The 19933-nt window shown below is 46.6% G+C and overlaps 1 protein-coding gene across 14 annotated transcripts in view; it reads left to right on the forward strand.

Moving 5' to 3' along the window:
- The first annotated feature begins 996 nt into the window (after positions 1-996).
- PROM1 (prominin 1) overlaps positions 997-19933 on the forward strand; it is a 238200-nt gene continuing 219263 nt past the window's right edge. For 8 of the 14 annotated variants that reach the window (XR_015870062.1, XM_088450647.1, XM_088450645.1 and 5 more), the window contains exon 1: positions 997-1293. The gene's annotated coding sequence lies outside the window, so the exon portion shown is untranslated. Of the gene's footprint in view, positions 1294-2226; positions 2244-2269; positions 2375-19933 lie in introns of those variants that run through there. The other 6 variants (XM_088450657.1, XM_088450659.1, XM_088450658.1 and 3 more) reach the window with 4 other exon arrangements.

Genomic DNA, 19933 nt, shown 5'->3' on the forward strand with positions numbered 1-19933 from the left:
CCTAAGTTAGGGAGGCCCCTTAAAAATGTTGCTATGGGGCCCAAAAAGTTCTAGTTACGCCCCTGGTGAAGGGAGTACATACAGCTGGTTAAAGATGGTCCAGCAAATCCCTTAATCAAAGTACAGAAACTTATTTAAAGGACAGTTGCTGTCAAACATTCAGCTTCATTTTTATACAACAAGGAAACAGTCCTACCTTTGCTGAAAAGAGAGAGACACAGAGTGATTATACTGACCAGGGGCTTGACAGACGCAAGTCACAGCTGATAACAGAACACACTCTGCATGGAACACTGGACACTATAATAAGCTCTGCATTGGGCAGGATTCTGCAGTCTGACAACACCTAGGTCACTTACTTGTTTAGGTGTTTGTTCCCTATGACAAGACGTGTCCTGTCTTTCTGTGCTACCTTAACCCCATCATGACCCCTGTCTCCTAGGCCTTACCTTTGGCTCACTTAATTATTGCTACAGCTAACAAAATACCTGAATATTGGCAGTAGGTGCACATTGAATAGCCAATTCATTGTGTCTAGATGCATCGTATATCATTTAATAGGAGACTGCATCAGAGGCTGTAAACATTAAATTCCCAGTAGTAACACTAAGTGAGTTATACATTCGCTTTGGTATTAAAATAAAACACATTATCCTGATGTAGTCAATAATTCCTTATTATTTTCTCCTTCAATCCTCAGCCAGAGGTGAACCCTTTAAACTTTCTGCCCAGTGAATGCGCTCTTCGGACAGCAACATGTTGTCTAACCTTGTCAGGTCTGTGCCCACTGCCCTTGATGAAAAGTCCTCTCCCTCCTATGAAAGTCCCTTCTCCAGGCAGTGATTTAAATTCAGCCTGACGGCTCTCTTAAAATGTTCATGCATAAGAGAGTGAGATGAAAATATCCACCTTGCAGCAGCTAAGAGCTTTCTGTCTGAGGTTTGGATAAGCTTTGGATGTGGAGCCCCTGAGAACTGGATAATGAATAATTCATTGTGGGTGGTCTTATCACATGAATGAGGATTGTCATTGGGTTGGAGCAGGCTGACTCTCCCTTCAGTGGGTGCTCAATGAGAATGCATCAGATAGACTCACTGCAGGCAAGAGATCCTAGCAGCTGAGCAGTTCCACCGATGCACCAAGTGATCACTAACCCCAGGGGGCACCTCATCAGTCAGATACAGCAAATTCCACTGCATACAGAGACTTTATTACCTCTTGTCCTCTCCTGAGTGATACAAAAAAAGAGAGAAGAATGATATATACTGGCTTGGGGGGGTCTGTGTGTTACAGGTAAGTCTGATACTTGTATTTGCTGAGAGCACATCACACTGTACTGGAATTGCAGTATTAAATGTAATTATTATTTTTCCCAAATGCAAAGCATCACATAATTCAATGGCTTCTCTGACAAGTCACTATACTAGGTTGTCCTTGCTTGAGGACAGGTGAATTAATCTGGATGACTGATGCAGTGATTGACACTTGCTAACAAGCAGAGATCCTGGCTGCTACATTGTAACCTGTTGAGACATCCTGAGGACTAGGTTGTTTTATCAGACAGTGTTACCCTTTGAATTCGGGGGAATGATGATTAACCCACTCATCACCAGATGACAATGCTTTTTCAGATATCATGCTTGGAAACAGGCAATGCGATTAATTAAGAATTCCGCAGATACATCCTATCAACCTGTTGTTTTACTGACAAGCCTGGATATCTCCCATTAATATCATTTCACGCTTGTTTAACATCTGACTTTAAACACAGTGAGTTGTATTGAGACTACGAGGGATAATAATGATTTGCTGTTCCCGCTTGGATCACAGCTCACATGCCAGGACAGCACTGGGGGTGGTCTGCTAGTGAATGAGAGTTGTAATTGAGAATCTACTCAACTGACCTGTATAGTGACCTCCACCCTGCCTAACAGATGAACACCTGGATGAGTTGGTCTATGTGTTTGTTCTTGATTAACTCTTGCGCTGCCAGGTCCTAGGGATTGCATTGCTAGGGTTACTATACAATATATGTAGTTGTTGCATATATAAAACACAACACAATTAGGCTGGAGTATCCAACTGATATCATAATGGGATCTCTATTTGGCTATATTGAATATGTGCAAACCTGACTCCTTTTCACAGGGTTATACTATTAATTCTGCTTTTCACACTTCTATTCCCAACTTCAATAACCTGAGAGAAATGAATTAATTGGAGTTAGGTGTTGCATGCACCAGGTATGTGCTGCCTCAGATCTCAGCCATGTTTCCTGATGGAGAAAGGTCGCTAACTCAGGCTTTCCCAAACTCTGTTCTCATGACACTAAAACAGTACAGGTTCTAAGGATATCTCTGCATGTGTACATATGGTACTGTATAATAAAACTGACTGAGGTACTAATCAAGCCACCTGTGCTTTAACATGGATAGCCTTAAAACTTGGGGGTCTAGTTACTAAGCAGTGTTATGAGACAGAGTGAAAAGTGATAAGTCTGTGATAAGGTGCAGCCAATCAGCTCCCAACTGCCATATCACAGGCTGTGTTTGAAAAATGACAGTTGGGAGCTGGTTCGCTGGCACCTTATCACTTTCTTATCACTTTTCACTCTGTCTCATAACACTGCTTAGTAAATAGACCCCTTGGTCTGTTAGGGTGCCTTGAGGACCCAGTTTGGGGACCAGTGCACTAATGGTGCATACACACGGTCAGATTTTTCCTTCAGATCTGAACGATAACGATTTAAAAATCGTTCAGTCGTTCATATCTGAAGGAAAATCTGACATATCTGACATGCCTGAACGATGGATGATGAACGATGCGGGTTCCCGTTTGTCAGATAACGATATCTGACATCTGATGTGTTTGCAGTCAGACTTGGACGATTCCATTCATTTTAATGCAGTCAAAAATCGTTCAAATCGTTCAAAACTTTGGTAAAATCGTTCAAATTGTTCAATCGTTCATCTGACAAATCTGACCGTGTGTATGCTCCATAAAGCTGCATACACACACAACGATTTTGTTACCAACGATTTTATGAACGATTATCTGTCAGATTTTTTTAAAGTGTAATGAACGATTCTTTGAACTACAAATGATTTTTGTAACTTCCCTTAATGAAAATCGTTCAGTTGGTCAGTCAGAATGAACTACAAACGGGAACGCGCATGAACGATAATCGTTCATCGTTATAACGACGTCATAGTTAAATTGTTCACAAAAATCGTTACGTGTGTATGCACCTTTTACTCATAAAACTTTCACAGCTCTATTACCAAAATGCAGGACCAATATGTCAAAATACAAGCTGTTTGATGTGGGAGAGCAAAATAGAATTTTAAAAGGCAGGGATGTAACAATGTAAAATAATATGATAAATATATTACATATAATTTAGGCTTACCATACGATCCTTTTAAACCGGGACACTCATGAATTACACAGGTTCTGTGGCTGGTTGACTTCAAGTCTGCATTTCACGTGGTTTTAATCAGCCACAGAACCGGTGTAAATTATGTGTCCCAGTTTAAAGGGGTAGTATGGTAATCCTACATATAATTATATATTTTAGAGACCATAATATTGCACATAACATTATAGATCATAGTACAGTACATGGCTCTTATGAAGTCAGTTATATTCATACAGACAGCAACTTATTATTTTTGCAAGTATCACTTGTTTACTTTTGTTGCTAATTCTATAAGCCGGGGGTCATTAGCTCAGCATTTTCTTGCCATAATCTTATGAAGACTGGCTTCTGTCAGGGACTGATTGATGATCCCACGCTTATGTCAGGAGATATTTAAAACATAACGTGTGTGGGAGATGGCAGAGAGATTTCCTACACTCATTCGTTGTGTTAAGGGAACATTTTACAGCATCATTGCTTCTCAGATAACACTGTGATGGTGCTCTAAGCACCTGAATGAAAATACAATCCACATTACAGCAGGATGTGAATACAGTAGGTGATAATCCATGTGGAAGTGCAATTAAATCCACAGATGTATTACAGATGAGCTAAAGCATTGTCAGGACAGTAGAAAATAATGCACAGTAACTGGAGAAATATAAAGTATGTTGCAATACTTGGACCTCAGATGATTTATAAGCTAGTGCCACCTCTATTAATGTGCTGTATATCACCCAAATGTTGCCTCAGAGTAATTGTCAAATCAACAGCTAGCCCCATATTCATTTCTTTTAGATCTAGGAAACCAAATAAATGTACTGTACAAAAAGTACAGACATGTGGCTTATGCTGGCCATACACAGTAAGATTTTATGTCCAACCATCCAACTAGTTGGTTGGTTGGAATGAAAATCTGTTAACATATGGGAGTAAATGATGATCAGCAATTTGCTCCTAAATGCCATAAAATAGATTAAAATGGTCGTTCAGACAAGTTTGTTAAATGTTTGCTCTAAACAATTTGTTCAAACAACAGTTTTTGTCCATTTTCCTGCGTTTGGGAGCAAATTGCTGTCATTTGCTTTCATACCTTACCAGATTTTCATTCCAACCAACCAACTAGTTGGATGGTTGGACAGAAAATCTTACCGTGTATGGCCAGCATTACTTACTTATGCCGGGATACACGATACAATTATTGGGCCGATCTGCCCGATATCGGTGGAACGCCCAGCTAATTGTACTGAGTGTGTGGCTGACCGATGCTAAACTATCGATCGGTCAGGCATGCCGGATGGGTCAGCATGTCCGTCCAATGCGATAATTTGTAAGTCGGCCGCATCGGACAGTGTATGCCCAGCCGCAGCCGACCGACTGACAATTCCCCTGTTCCTTCACAGGGAAGGAATGGAGAAATGTCTCCTCCCCAGGGGATGAGAGCAAATATCGGGGCCAATACACTGTGAGATGTCTCAGTGTGTGCCCGTGATATCTGCAAGGTGTCAGGCTGGCAAATAAAATGTCTATCGGTATAAGCTGCACTGTGCATGTGCTGCGATCACACTGCAATTACAGACGCACAGAGGAACCCAATGCAGAGCGAGTGACAGGCTGTGAGCGTTTGGGGGGGGTGACGGAGGAGTGGTCAGAAAATTGCAGGCAGTCCTGTCTGTTTAAATGCTGTTGCTTGGGCGTGCATAAATTAGCCACTGCGATTGCCTACACAGCATGAGAGCTCTCTGTGATGCAAAGAGACTTGCTGTGTCTGCGGCAGGTCAGGCCTGCTGTAAATGCTGCGTGAGTGGCCAGTGTGCGTCGATGGTACCGATGTTTCCGCAGAAGAGCGACAGTGGACGGATGTGAGAAAACAGTATTGGGCGTCTTTATGCTGGTTGAGCTTTGGCAAGCATTGGTATATTTTAGCAGCTGCATTCCATGTGAATTCACAGCTGCAATTGCAATTGCGATCCGCACCGAATCAGGCCCATAGTCTGAGGGTCACTAGGAGGGCTAAGAGGAGGTGCTAAGGCACAGGCCTTGGAGCAGAGAGGAGGTGGTGATGTGAATAGCTGTGTCCCCAAATATAAAGCAGTGCAGCACGGAGGCACCTAAGCCAGCTATAGTGAGCTCACTTGAAGACCTGAGTATATAAAGATCCGGGTTTCAAACTGTGGTGACCCTTGCTGGGAACCGAGTACAAGAGCAAGGGGTACCCCCACTGTTTGGGGGTTGTGTGGCTGTTGCCAGTGGTCGCATATTATGAAGGGAGGAAGGGCAGCCCTTAAGCCACCCTCCATAGGTGCGGAAAGCAGGGGAAGACCCTATAAGCATAGTGGATAGCCTCCAGAATGGTGACAAGGGGAAGGGCTGAAAGTAAATGCATGGTGGAGGGGGAAAGACCCTTTCCCATCAAGACCCTGATGAGAACAAAAGGGAAGGGGGGGGGGAGTGCGCTGGAAGCTATTGATAGGCCATCCTGGGAAGAGACACCCATGCTGTGAAATTGAGTGCCTCCATGTAACAATGGGAAGGAGCAGGGGGTCTGAAGACAGTGTGGATAGAAGTCCTGATGCAACAGCATCTGTAAGTAAGAAGTTACAGTGAGCCAAGTTTTCTAATCTTGAGCCTATTGTCTCATCTCTATATGGAGTGAGATGTCTTGCTGTGGAATTCCTGCACCCAGCAACACCAGGTGTGTGACCTTATTGCAGTGTGTATTGCTGTGATGCGTGTACTAAGGGCCATAATCTATTAGAGGCAAAAAGTCAGTTGCCGGACTTTTCACTGTCATCAGAGCTTTTATTGGGGATAAAGTATCTGGCGTGTGCCCACGTATCCCCATATTTAATTTGGAATCGGCGAAAACGGGACCCGACGGAAGGTAAGTAGCAAAAAGTCCAGTCACTTTTGGGGAAATCAGCCTGTCACCCCCCCAAAAGATGTACTAACATGGGAAATCACTATGGGTACCCCCGAAAAGCCCTGCTAAAGGTATTTGGGGTTTTTAAACGGTCTCTACAGGTGCTGTAATGCGTCTTTAATAAAGTGGTGAAGAATAGCATTTAGCAACATTTAAAAAAAATGACTAGTCCCATCAAATTTGGGGTACATGAAAATGGGTGCAAGCATATTTTTAAGTCCCTAAAGTGAACTTTAAAAAATTGTGAAAAATCCACCTGCTGCAACCAAAAAAACACATGCCGCATACTTGGGGACCCTCCCTGAGTCTATTTCGCTAGTTTATAAGTTTGTCTCCCAACTTCTTTTTTTGTTCTATGGAACTTTTTTAAAAATGTTGACACAGAATACCTTTAGGGGACATTCCAAGGGGTGCAGGGTACTTTTTTTTAAGTTTGTACCCCAAAACCCCAATTCTGCACTTTTTTTCGCCACCTATTTTATGGTGAAAAGTTATCCATGGTTTTTGACAAAGACTTTTCGCATCTGCGAAAAGTCTTTGAATTTGAAAATGGGTAAAAGTGAAAACGGTGAAAATGACATCATCGGCGATAAAGTATCACCGATAACGAGTTTTCGCTGCCTAACTGAATATGGCCCTAAGACTGTACAGGAGGTGGTAGGTTATAGACTAGCGTGCAGATGGAGTAGGAGATTGCATTTACCATCTATAAAAACTACTGTGCAGAATGAAGTTGGCGAAAGTGTTTACAAGCGTAATGATTATTTTGCTGGAGGAAGTTCATAATGATCAATGAGCCTGATTCACGGTAAATTCACCACGGCTGCTTCTCTGTGCGCAATGGGCGTGCAAAATGATGCTAAAGCTGCAGGAGACGTGATAAGTAAAACGACGCTCACTGTCGGCTCCTCTGATACAGCATCAGATTAATTCAGTGAACATCGGATAACAAAGTAACCCTCAGGTTACTCTGGATGTCTGGGAAAATTACGGTGACAGTGGCTTTGGCACGCCCAGAAAAAAGGGCCAACACACCCCAGTTTCTAGAATGCTCCCCGTCGTTGCCCCCAAATGCCAGCAGCTTGTCAATCATGTTGTGGCATTTGGGGCACTGCGACCGACATTGCAGGCCCATATATGCACATGCTCAGATCATTTAAACATCGGAGATTTACACAAATATCAGATTTAAGTAAAACTCTTAATGTGGCCCATTGTACTTTCATCATGAGATGGTCTGGAACCCAACATTAGTGACTTCTACTGCACCTCTACTTGTGTCCAGATGACTTGTCCCTGCCCTCCAACATGACCCTTTCCATTATGGGGTCCATACATCAGAGATGGAAACCCGCGATGCTGCAATCCGGCATCACAGGATCGCAGAAATCCAGCATGTCGGATTTCGGCGATTTGACGATCGTGATCAAAAAATGATCGCAATTGTCAAATCGCGGACATTTAACATGTCAAATGTCTGCGATCCGGCGATGGATCGCAGAACATCAATGGTAGGCAATTGGTAATTTCCAATCGCAGCCCTGCATCCCTGCGATCCGTCGCTGATGTATGGGCACCTTTAGGTACACAATGCTCTCCTCCTGGACTAATGTATAATTGCAGTCACCTGTGTTGAACTAGGTAATTGATGAGGTAGGTGTTTTACCACAGGTGGCTGCAATCATTAATTAAGTGGGAAGTCCAGGAGCAGAGTATTTTGTACCTGGTGGAACGGATCATGTTGGAGGGTCGGCTAGTCTTGTGTGTTAAGCATCATAGTATCCGGGGGCTCTTGCGTGCGTCGTACTCACCATACACTGGGTGGGAAGTAGTGCACTTGATGGATAAAAAGGAGCATTTGAGCTAGTAAAAAAGCCGTTTAGGCCGCATTTTGTTGTAACTTGTTAATGAATTTCAATATATTGCCAGAGGAGAATGGTGGATTTTTTTCTCAAAATGAAACTACCATATAATAATAATAATAATTAATGCCACACTATATATGCACAGCACAGTGGCAGTATAGCCATCTGCTGGCCACACGTGGAACTGCCACAGCTGTCCCTTTTTTTTAACCTCTTGTCCAATTACCACCAAAGTCTGAGGACATGTAAATATCAGGATTCAGGAAGTTTAACTTTTACAGGGTGAAATAGGCTCTAGGGAGACCTAAGAATTCCTCCTTCAATGAGCAATATCCACATATTGAAGTCCATTCAGATATAAAATCCTGTAAAATAAAATCTCATATTACCACATTTCCTTCTGAAGTAGCAATATTTTGCTGCCCACACATATCTCATGTCACACAGTGACCGTGACTCACTAAACCTGTGTGTCTGCCCACAGAAACTGCTGAAACTGCCAAAAGAATAATGTAAAACGTTGCATAAGTAGAAGAAACAGGCTTTGGACTGTGGTTTGACTCGATTCTCACCCAGTGGCCACACATGGAAATACAGCAGATGGGCCCTTTTATTAACCCCCTTCCAACATCTCCAGCATTACCTGAGGTACCAGATGCAAATGCATCTGGTACCTCAGGTTTGCATCAGGTACCTAATGCAAATGCGTATCTTTTTTAGCAGATTTTTATCATTTGTATTTTATATGATTATTTTGTTTTTTAATTCCCTGGAATCAGCCTGTGGTTTGTACTGATTCATGACGTTTATGTTGCAAACCTGAGCGATGTCTTATTAAAAAATGATACGGTAGCTTGACAATGCCCAGCACGAATGTGACCAATCAGGGGCACTGTACCATAATACTTTTTATGGCTGATACTCAATGAGGAACCAACCCTGCTAGGCTGTAAATTCATAGAATAATAACAATAAAAATCAAAACTATTTAGAAGTAACATGTATTATCCATGGGAAATATATTGTACTACAAAGATTTTAAAATCACTAAAGGGTCGTTTTCACTAAATTTAAGAATCCTATGAATATTTCCATGTATCACCAGTAGCAGAAGTGTCAAGAGGGTATACGGTACTAATTACCAGGCCTGTTGGAGGTGCCGGGCCAGCTGCTGAGTGGACAAACGGCGATTTCTTTTCCTGAGGGTCCACGTCCTTCCCAGGTCCTGTGGATGTGTGAACAGCCCCCTGGCCAGCAGTATCCCCTTTAGGGACTCAAATGGGATAGCCTTCCTTTACAAAGCATGGAGAAGATAGTTACAGCATGTTCATCCAGAACAGCAGCAGCAGTGGCAAACGCAGGATTTCTAGAGGGGGGGTTTCCAAATGCCTGATTTTAGAGTGAGTGTGGCCAGTCCATGAAGAGGGCAGAATTATCACTTATCCAGCTTTAATATGTTACATACAAAGTATATTGTGTGTCATAATTCCAGCATATACAGGACCAGCGATCACAGTAACCCATTATATGCGGCAGTAGGGCCATCCTGCCTGAGCTGAATGTTTTTATGTCAGATGTGGGCACTATTCCAGAGCATTGGAGCAAGTTTGGGAGTCTGAGGGAGCAGCAGAAGAACCTAGCACTGCCCTGGACATATATGTACATATCGTTCTCCTTATGTACTGGATAGTCTAATATTATACAGTATTAATAGCCCTATAGATGGTCTATAGCAGTGGACCCCTAACAGTGCATGTTTTCAACATCTTCTAGTTGGTGCACAGGTATATTTATTACTGGCTGAGACATTTTGAAAGAGCCAGATGTGGGCACCATTCCAGAATCCAGACTATTGGAGCAAGTCCGGGAACCTGGAGGAGCAACAGAAGAACCTAGCACTGCCCTGGACATACTGTATATGTACATATTGGGCTCTATAGTAGTGCATGTTTTCCAGATCTTCTAGTTGGTGCACAGCTTATTTATTACTAGCTGATGCATGTTAAAATATCCACAGGTGGTGCTGATTATTTAATTTGTGATACTGAGAACAACATGCAGCGCTAGTAACATTCTATTATATTACTATTTCTATTGTGGTCATGGTATTGGCAGGGGAGGGGGGTTTCCGGGCAGACGGACCCCCCCCCCCCCCCCCCCCCGCGTTTGCCTATGAGCAGTACCAGTAACTTCGGCTGTTCTCTTATGCTATCATCATCTCAGGATGGCAATAGCTGATGTGGTACCAAAAGGAGATGTTGATGTCATTCAAATAAAGCAATTTTGTTTCTATTTAAAACTGCATTCAATTACAGTATGTGGTTTTGTTAGAGCCGAAATCTCTCTGGGGCTTGCGGCAACGAGACCCTACCACAAGGGTCTTGTCGCAAGCCCGATAGTCTTGACCATCGCGACCATCTTCCTGGCCACTCGCTATAGCTGTGGGTGGTCACCCACAGCTATGCGAGCGGCCAGGAGGCCGTTCTAAAAAAAAAAAAGACCGCCCCTGATTCAGAGCGAGCGCTCTGTCAGAGCGTCCGGCTCTGAATCAGGGCCTAATTGCAGGCACAGAAACAGACAAATCTCAGGTGCACAACTCCAAATTATCAATAATATATAAATGCAATAAAATTTTGCAATCAAGGTTTTCAGGGCACCGCATTATAACACATTTTCCTTTATAACACATTTTAACCCTTTGTTTAATATATAAACTTTATTTTTTTTATTTTCATTCTTTATATGCAGCTGCTCTTAACTATCTCTTTACACTGCACTTTTCTTACTATGCTGGTGCCCTGGGGCAGCTTGGCTGGGCCAGTTTTGGGGGGTCCTGCGCTCTGGATTTGAACCCTAGTATGTTAGGGATTTACCCTAAAGAAGTTACCTGGATATGATGGGTAGGCCCATAACCTTGACCATGATTATGCTAAAAACCTCCTATTGATTGCAAAATTTTATTGCATTTATATATTATTGATAATTTGGAGTTGTGCACCTGAGATTTGTCGGAAACTTTTAGTTACCTGGCCATTCATCATCCGGGGTCCGAAAAGGACCCTTGATATTCAGCAAACTGAGTTTTCAGAGTTTGCTTTTGAGAACAAGCACCATCTTCAGACGGCGCTTGTTCTCGGATCCCCGCTCCTTCCTATGGGAAGGAGTTCTGAGAATGCGAAGAGGGATCCCTCTGCCGCCTCCTCACTACCTCCCAGGGCCGGACTGGCCATCGGGCACTTCTGGCAAATGCCAGAAGGGCCGAAGGCCAAATGGGCCGCTTTGGCTGAGCCAGGCTTACCCGGCAGTACACCCTCCCGGGAGGCGCCTTGCTCAGCAAACAGACGTCACAAATGCGCGGCCGCGTCGTGACGCAGCACGTCATGACGCAGCTGCGACCAAGTACCATGGCAATTGGGGCAGTGGGAATCTGGGCCCCCGCTATGGAGACAGTCTGCTGCACGGGAGGCGGAGCCACAAGAGGAGCTGAGGCACAGTACACGGCATTCAGAGGAGGCGCACTTCCGGGTTCCATGCTGCTAATGAAACCCGGGCATCAGCTACACAGTGCAGCAGGACGCTGCTTCACAGGGGACTGCATATGGTGACTCTGCACACTCCAGAGGTATCTATCTCTGCCATTAATTTCCTTCTGTCTCTGATCTCACCTTATTCCTCCTCTTACTCTCTCTTCAATCTCCCCTGATGTTTGGGAAGCAATCAGGAAGCCGACTGCCTAAATACCGGCAGCCGGCTTCCTGACTGTCTTATCCCGGCATGGGTGAAATGCCGGGCATCTAGATGTAGATGCCCGCATTTCCCCGACACCGGTAGACCGGCGCCCGGCATCACGATCGTAGTGATGCCGGGCGCCGCGAGCGGACAGCCGCGGGGGGGGGGAGATTTAGGTTTAGGGCTCCCGGGGGGGACTTAGGGTTAGGCTAGGGGGAGGGAGGGTTAGGGTTAGGCACCCCCGGGGGGGGAACTTAGGGTTAGGCACCCCCCCAGGGGACTTAGGTTTAGGCAGTGGGGAAGGGGGTGGTTAGGGTTAGGCACTTAGAGGGGGGATTAGGGTTAGGCACTTAGGGGGGGAAGTTAGGGTTAGGCACCCCTAAGGAGGGTTAGGGTTGGGGGGGTTAGGTTAGCAGATACTTACCTAGCCACGATCGGGATTTCCAGCGCTGTCGGGCTTCCGCTGCTTTGCACTCTGCTCCTGTCGGGCTGCTGCTGACGGGAATCGAATATATCATACCCATTCCTGATTTTTCTCTCTCTTTTCTGTTTCCCCCTATTCCCCTCTTATCTCCCCCTATTCCTTAACTGTGCTGCCTTATTCCTCCTGTCTCCATTCTCCCCCTATTACTACCCTCTATCTCCCATCATAATCAGTATGATTTACCGCCGGCCGCATGGCCAGTGGTTCAAATCCCGACGTCGTCTGCCCGGCAAGGGTGAAAATGCCGATCAGCAAAAGGAGTGTGTTTCCTAACCCTCTCCCCCCCCCTAACCCTAACCCTCCCTTAGGGGTGCCTAACCCTAACCCCTGCAGCCTAAACCAAACCCTCCCCCTGGGGGTGCCTAACCCTAACCTCCCCATGGGGGTGCCTCAGCCTAGCCCCCCCTTCCCCTAACCTGACCCTAACCTCCCAGGGGGGTGCCCTACCCTAAGTCCCCCCCGTGAGCCCTAAACCTAACCCTCCACCCCCCCTTCGCAGCTGTCCGCACCCGGCATCCCTTCGACCGGGATGCTGGGCGCAGGTCTCCCGGCATAGGTAAACTGAAAACTTGAGATCTTGACGCCAGTCATTTAACCCATCCCGGGATTAAGCAGTCGGGAGACCGGCGGTCGGCATTGCGTCCGCCGGCTTCCCCACTCCCTCCCCTCCCCCTCTTCCTCCTCTCTCTCCCAGCTCCCCCTCTTTCTCCTATTGGCTCGATTCAATGCAACGCGTATTGAATAGCATCGGGAATGAGCTCCCAGAGCTATTAAATTCTGCGCATTGTTAGGTCGCAGAATGCCCTTCTCTCACCCCTTCCACCTTAAACAGGGTGTTTAGTTGTGAGAACGGGCATTCTCCATATAAACTTCCCGGCGCGATGCTGTTTTCGCCGCGCTAAGGGCAGAAAACAGCATTGCGCCTGGACTTTTGTCGGATTTTTGCTTGCATCCCAGGAGCTATGCGAGAAGAAATCCTTAGTCAGGCTTAGCAGTGTTCTGAACTGAATAGCTCCAGGAGCTCATTACTGGCGCTATTCAATTTGCATTGAATTGAATCGAGCCCAATGTCTCTCTCGGCTTGCCCTATTCCTTCTCTCTCTCTCTCTCCCAGCTTCCCCTCTTTCTCTTATGACTCTCCTGTTTCCCCCTCTCTCTCCCAGCTTCCCCTCTTTCTCCTATGTCTTTCCCATCTCCCCCTATTTCTCCTCTCTCCCATCTCCCCCTGTTCCTTCTCTCTTTCCCAGGTTCCCCTCTTTCTCCTATGACTCTCACATCTCCCCCTATTCCTCCTCCTCTCCTAGCTTCCCCTCTTTCTCCTATGTCTCTCCAATCTCCCCCTATTCCTCCTCTCTCTCCCAGCTTCCCCTCTTTCCCCTATGTCTCTCCCGGCTTCCCCTATTCCTCTTCTCTCTCCCAGCTTCCCCTCTTTCGCCTATGTCTCTCCCATCTCCCCCTATTTCTCCTCTCTCTCCCAGCTTCCCCTGTTTCTCCTATGTGTCTCCCGGCTTCCCCTATTTCTCCTCTCTCTCCCAGCTTCCCCTCTTTTTCCTATGTCTCTCCCGTCTCCCCCTATTCCTCTTCCCTCTCCCAGCTTCCCCTCTTTCTCCTATGTCTCTCCCAGCTTCCCCTCTTTCTCCTATGTCTCTCCCGGCTTCCCCTCTTTCTCCTATGTCTCTCCCAGCTTCCCCTCTTTCTCCTATGTCTCTCCCGGCTTCCCCTCTTTCTCCTATGTCTCTCCTGGCTTCCCCTATTCCTCCTATGTCTCTCCCGGCTTCCCCTATTCCTCCTATGTCTCTCCCGTCTCCCCCTATTCCTCCTCTCTCTCCCAGCTTCCCCTCTTTCGTCTGTCTCTCCCATCTCCCCCTATTCCTCCTCTCTCTCCCAGCTTCCCCTCTTTCCCCTATGTCTCTCCCGGCTTCCCCTACTCCTCTTCTCTCTCCCAGCTTCCCCTCTTTCTCCTATGTCTCTCCCGGCTTCCCCTATTTTTCCTCTCTCTCCCAGCTTCCCCTCTTCTCCTATGTCTCTCCCAGCTTCCCCTATTCCTCCTATGTCTCTCCCGGCTTCCCCTATTCCTCCTATGTCTCTCCCGGTTTCCCCTATTCCTCCTATGTCTCTCCCGTCTCCCCCTATTCCTCCTCTCTCTCCCAGCTTCCCCTCTTTCGTCTGTCTCTCCCATCTCCCCCTATTCCTCCTCTCTCTCCCAGCTTCCCCTCTTTCCCCTATGTCTCTCCCGGGTTCCCCTACTCCTCTTCTCTCTCCCAGCTTCCCCTTTTTCGCCTATGTCTCTCCTGTCTCCCCCTATTTCTCCTCTCTCTCCCAGCTTCCCCTGTTTCTCCTATGTCTCTCCCAGCTTCCACTCTTTCTCCTATGTCTCTCCCGGCTTCCCCTATTCCTCCTATGTCTCTCCCGTCTCCCCCTATTCCTCCTCTCTCTCCCAGCTTCCCCTCTTTCCCCTATGTCTCTCCCGGCTTCCCCTACTCCTCTTCTCTCTCCCAGCTTCCCCTCTTTCTCCTATGTCTCTCCCGGCTTCCCCTATTTCTCCTCTCTCTCCCAGCTTCCCCTCTTCTCCTATGTCTCTCCCAGCTTCCCCTCTTTCTCCTATGTCTCTCCCGGCTTCCCCTATTCCTCCTATGTCTCTCCCGGCTTCCCCTATTCCTCCTATGTCTCTCCCATCTCCCCCTATTCCTCCTCTCTCTCCCAGCTTCCCCTCTTTCCCCTATGTCTCTCCCGGGTTCCCCTACTCCTCTTCTCTCTCCCAGCTTCCCCTCTTTCGCCTATGTCTCTCCTGTCTCCCCCTATTTCTCCTCTCTCTCACAGCTTCCCCTCTTTCCCCTATGTCTCTCCCGGGTTCCCCTACTCCTCTTCTCTCTCCCAGCTTCCCCTCTTTCGCCTATGTCTCTCCTGTCTCCCCCTATTTCTCCTCTCTCTCACAGCTTCCCCTCTTTCCCCTATGTCTCTCCCGGGTTCCCCTACTCCTCTTCTCTCTCCCAGCTTCCCCTCTTTCTCCTATGTTTCTCCCGGCTTCCCCTATTTCTCCTCTCTCTCCCAGCTTCCCCTCTTTCTCCTATGTCTCTCCCAGCTTCCCCTCTTTCTCCTATGTCTCTCTCGGCTTCCCTTATTCATCCTCTCTCTATTCTTTCTCAATTCCTTCCTACTCTCTCCCAGCTCCCTTCTCCTATGTCTCTCCTGGCCTCCCCAATTCCTTCTCTCTCTCCCAGCTTCCCCTATGCCTCCTATGTCTCTCCCGTTTCCCCCTATTCCTCCTCTCTCTCCCAGCTTCCCCTCTTTCCCCTATACCTCTCCCGTCTCCCCCTATTCCTCCTCTCTCTCCCAGCTTCCCCTCTTTCGTCTATGTCTCTCCCATCTCCCCCTATTCCTCCTCTCTCTTCCAGCTTCCCCTCTTTCTCCTATGTCTCTCCCGGCTTCCCCTCTTTCTCCTATGTCTCTCCTGTCTCCCCTTAGTTCTCCTCTCTCTCCCATCTTCCCCTATTCCTTCTCTCTCTTTCCCCGGTTCCTCTCTTTCTCCTATGTCTCTCTCGGCTTCCCTTATTCCTCCTCTCTCTATTCTTTCTCAATTCCTTCCTACTCTCTCCCAGCTCCCTTCTCCTATGTCTCTCCTGGCCTCCCCAATTCCTTCTCTCTCTCCCAGCTTCCCCTATTCCTCTTATGTCTCTCCCGGGTTCCCCTATTCCTCTTATGTCTCTCCCGGCTTCCCCTATTCCTCCTATGTCTCTCCCGTCTCCCCCTATTCCTCCTCTCTCTCCCAGCTTCCCCTCTTTCATCTGTGTCTCCCGTCTCCCCCTATTCCTCCTCTCTCTCCCAGCTTCCCTTCTTTCTCCTATGTCTCTCCTGTCTCCCCCTATTTCTCCTCTCTCTCCCAGCTTCCCATATTCCTTCTCTCTCTTTCCCAGGTTCCTCTCTTTCTCCTATGTCTCTCTCGGCTTCCCCTATTCCTCCTCTCTCTATTCTTTCTCAATTTCTTCCTACACTCTCCCAGCTCCCTTCTCCTATGTCTCTCCCGGCCTCCCCAATTCCTTCTCTCTCTCCCGGCTTCCCCTATTCCTCTTATGTCTCTCCTGGCTTCTCCTATTCCTCCTCTCTTTCTCTCGGCTCAACCTGTTCTTTCACTCTCTCGTGACTCTCCCTATTTCTGCTCTCTCCCGGTTCAACCTAAACCTTCTCTTTCTCTCCTGGCTCTCCCTATTTCTTCTCTCTCTCTTCCCACTCCCCATATTTCTCCTATGTCTCTCCTGGCTCCCCATGTTCTCTCTCTACCCCTGTTCCTCCTATTCCTCCTCTCGCTTTCTTGGCTCTCCCTAATTCTCCTATGTTTGGTCCCCTCTTTCCTTCTCTCTGCCCAGCTGCCCAAATTTCTCCTCTCTCCCCCCTTTCCTACTCTTTTCCTGTCTCCCTCTATTCCTTTTTAGTATGTTGCTATTTCAAACCTGCAGATCCATGTAGTATTAATATTGTATACAATATATTGTTTATAATATTTCTATCTTATAATATTTGTTATGGGCAAATATTCAAGTTTGTGTATGTAAATAATGGACACTATTGTGTGACATAACGTGAAAAAGGGACACAGATGTAATGTGAAAAAGGGAAACTACTGTGTGTCGTAACATGAAAAAGGGACACTACTGTCTGACGAAAGGTGAGAAAGGGCACTACTGTGTGATGTAACATGATTAAGGGACACTACTGTGCAGTGTAGTATGATGAAGGGATACTACCATGTGGTGTAATGTGACTAAGGGCCACTACTGTGTGATGTAATGTGACTATGGGGCACTACCATGTGACGTAATGTGAAAAAGGGACACTACTGTATGACGGAATGTGAAAGAGACACTACTGTGTGGCGTACCGTAAAAAATTAGGTGGCTACGCCCCTTCCCAGCAACACCACACCTGAATTTTTCTCCGTGCTGCCCCTATGGATGGCGGCATACATGCTCTTTTGTCAAAATGTGTAGTTGCGGCTCTGCTTTGGTGTGCACAGATGTGTCCTCTGCGTTCAGCACCCCTTCCCTAAAAAGTCCTACAGTGAACACTATCTAATTTTCTACAGCTGCTAAACTAGGGCTTGGGGAAAATGCCTTCCCCTTTCTTTTGTGTATGACCTACACCAGTGAAGTGCCAGCTTTACCTATAGATATCTGTCCAATCTGTCTGGTGGGAAAGAAAATCTGGTCCATTTTCCAGCATCTGGGAGCAAATTTCTATTGTTATTTGCTCCCATACATTCCCAGATTTTCTGTCCCACCACACGAATTGGACAGATATATCTATAGGTGTGTACTTAGCTTAACAGAACCAACACAATACCAAATGTTTGACTCCCCTGCAGGATGTGCTCTGTTGTATGTATTTTAATAGAGAATGATGTGTACTTGTCTTTTGTTCTGATATTAATTATATATGTAAGAGCATAGACTAAGAAGTTGGAGGGGTCAGGAATAGTAAGGGGAGGAGTCTATGCCAGGAGCCAGATGCTGACGCAAGGTGGACCTGTGTGCTCTTTAAATGCCAGGGCCTATTTTTAGTCCCAGTCCGGCCCTGTCTGTAGCTGTGATACTAACCGAAGGGACAGCCGCTTTTCGGAGCAGCTGTCCCTTCACCAGAGCAATGATGAATTGCTCCGGTGCAAAGTTTCCCCCGCTGCAAGTTGGATACTTAAGTATGATGAATAGGCCCCATAGTGATTGATAGCAGTGGTGAACTGTAGGCAGGTTGAGATTTATTATATCATTTGGCTGATCATTGTCTAACTAACCTCATAATCAGCCTTTGTGATGTCACTCAGCTTTGGTATGAAACAAACACCTTGGTATTTACCTATCAGTCATCAGCTGTATCTGATATGACATCTGACAGTGTAAAGTACAATTTTATATGGAATGTAAACTACATTTTATATGGAAATAATGTTAACTTTCTAAAAATATACAGATAACAGTAGGGAAATGCAGGCAGTGTCTATTACTTCAGTAGTATGATCATTTATCTGGTTATGATCACAAACAGCATTTAAATTTCGCAAGTATTGCGAGATCCCACGTGCAGCCCTGGAGCCGGCAGCCACCGCAGCAGGGACAGCGCTGTCCCTGCTGTGGGCATAGGGCATCGGGCATCGTCAGGCTGTAGCTGTCAATAGCAGCACCGATAATGACAAGGGTTCATAGCGCCCCTGTCATTTATCGCCAAACCCCCGATCTTACATTGGGGAGAAGCGGTATCAACGCACATAACATGCACTGATGCCGCTTCGATGCTTCATACATCTCTCCCCATGTCACTGAGTAACATTATATTGTAAAAACTGTAGCCATATGCACTGACATATGCGATCAGTACTGCAAAGGACAAGAGCTGTCCTTTGTGATCAGCGCTGTGGCGTGGACTTCCAGGTGCAGCAGCCGCAGGGCATGCTGCGATGCCGATCGGATCCCTCATACCAGCGCGATGCATAGAAGCACATAGGCTTCTATAGGGTATAGCGTCGGAGCCCCGGTGGCCAGCCAATGATACATATGGAAAATGCGGTAAAACATCAAAAACGGGGTTTTTACCTAATTTTCCATTTTTTATGAAAGTGAACCCTTGGTATACATTTATTAGGTGCATCTGCTGATTTGAGTGTTATTTGGAAATAAATGTTAGATGGATATATAGTGATAGTAGTGGGGAACTGCATGTTATACGGTCACATGATCAGGCTTCTAAGGTGGTAAATCTCAAGCTGCCTGCTTTTCACTACTGCTATCGATCACTATTTATCCTACCAAGTAGCAACATTTTTACCACACTTGAGCAAAATATAAAGGCTGCATATAATCATAACCAGTCAAATGATTATTCTACTGAAGTAATATATCGCATTTTCTGCCTACATTTCACTACTGATATGTATATATCATTCTATCGTTATATATTTCATATTATTTCTATATAAAATTTAGGCTACATCAACATTACCGTACACTGGGCTTGATTCAGAGCCGGACGCTCTTTCAGAGCGCTCGCTCTGAATCGGGGCGTTTTTTTTTTTTTCTTTTTTGTTCCGGCCTTCTGGCCACTCATTAACACCCACAGCTTTTGCGAGCGGCCAGGTGATGGTTGCGACCATTGGGCTTGCGACGAGACCCTTGTGATGGTAGGGTCTCGTCCATCGCAAGCCACAGTGAGCTTCCGGCTCTAATAGAGCCGGAAGCTCACTACTGAGGCCGCCGCCAAATGGCCGGCGCTCCTTCGGGAATGCCCGTTTGGCCAGCCACCACCCCCCCTGCCCGTCTCCAAAATGGGGCAAGCTGTCAATCAAAATCGATAGCCGCCCAGTTTTGGTGCGAGACCCGTAGCGACGGAGCGCCCGTCGCTGGCCGGGTGTCGCGCATGCGCACGCCGGAGCCGGCTCCAGTGTGTACATGCGCAGTGGGGGACCATCGACCTGCTTGCGAGCGCTGTGCGCTCGCGAGCGGGTCTGAATCAGGCCCACTGAGATATCA

This window comes from Taudactylus pleione, unplaced genomic scaffold (genome assembly GCF_031769625.1).
Source record: "Taudactylus pleione unplaced genomic scaffold, aTauple2 ptg000520l, whole genome shotgun sequence".
In the NCBI taxonomy this organism is placed as follows: domain Eukaryota; kingdom Metazoa; phylum Chordata; class Amphibia; order Anura; family Myobatrachidae; genus Taudactylus; species Taudactylus pleione.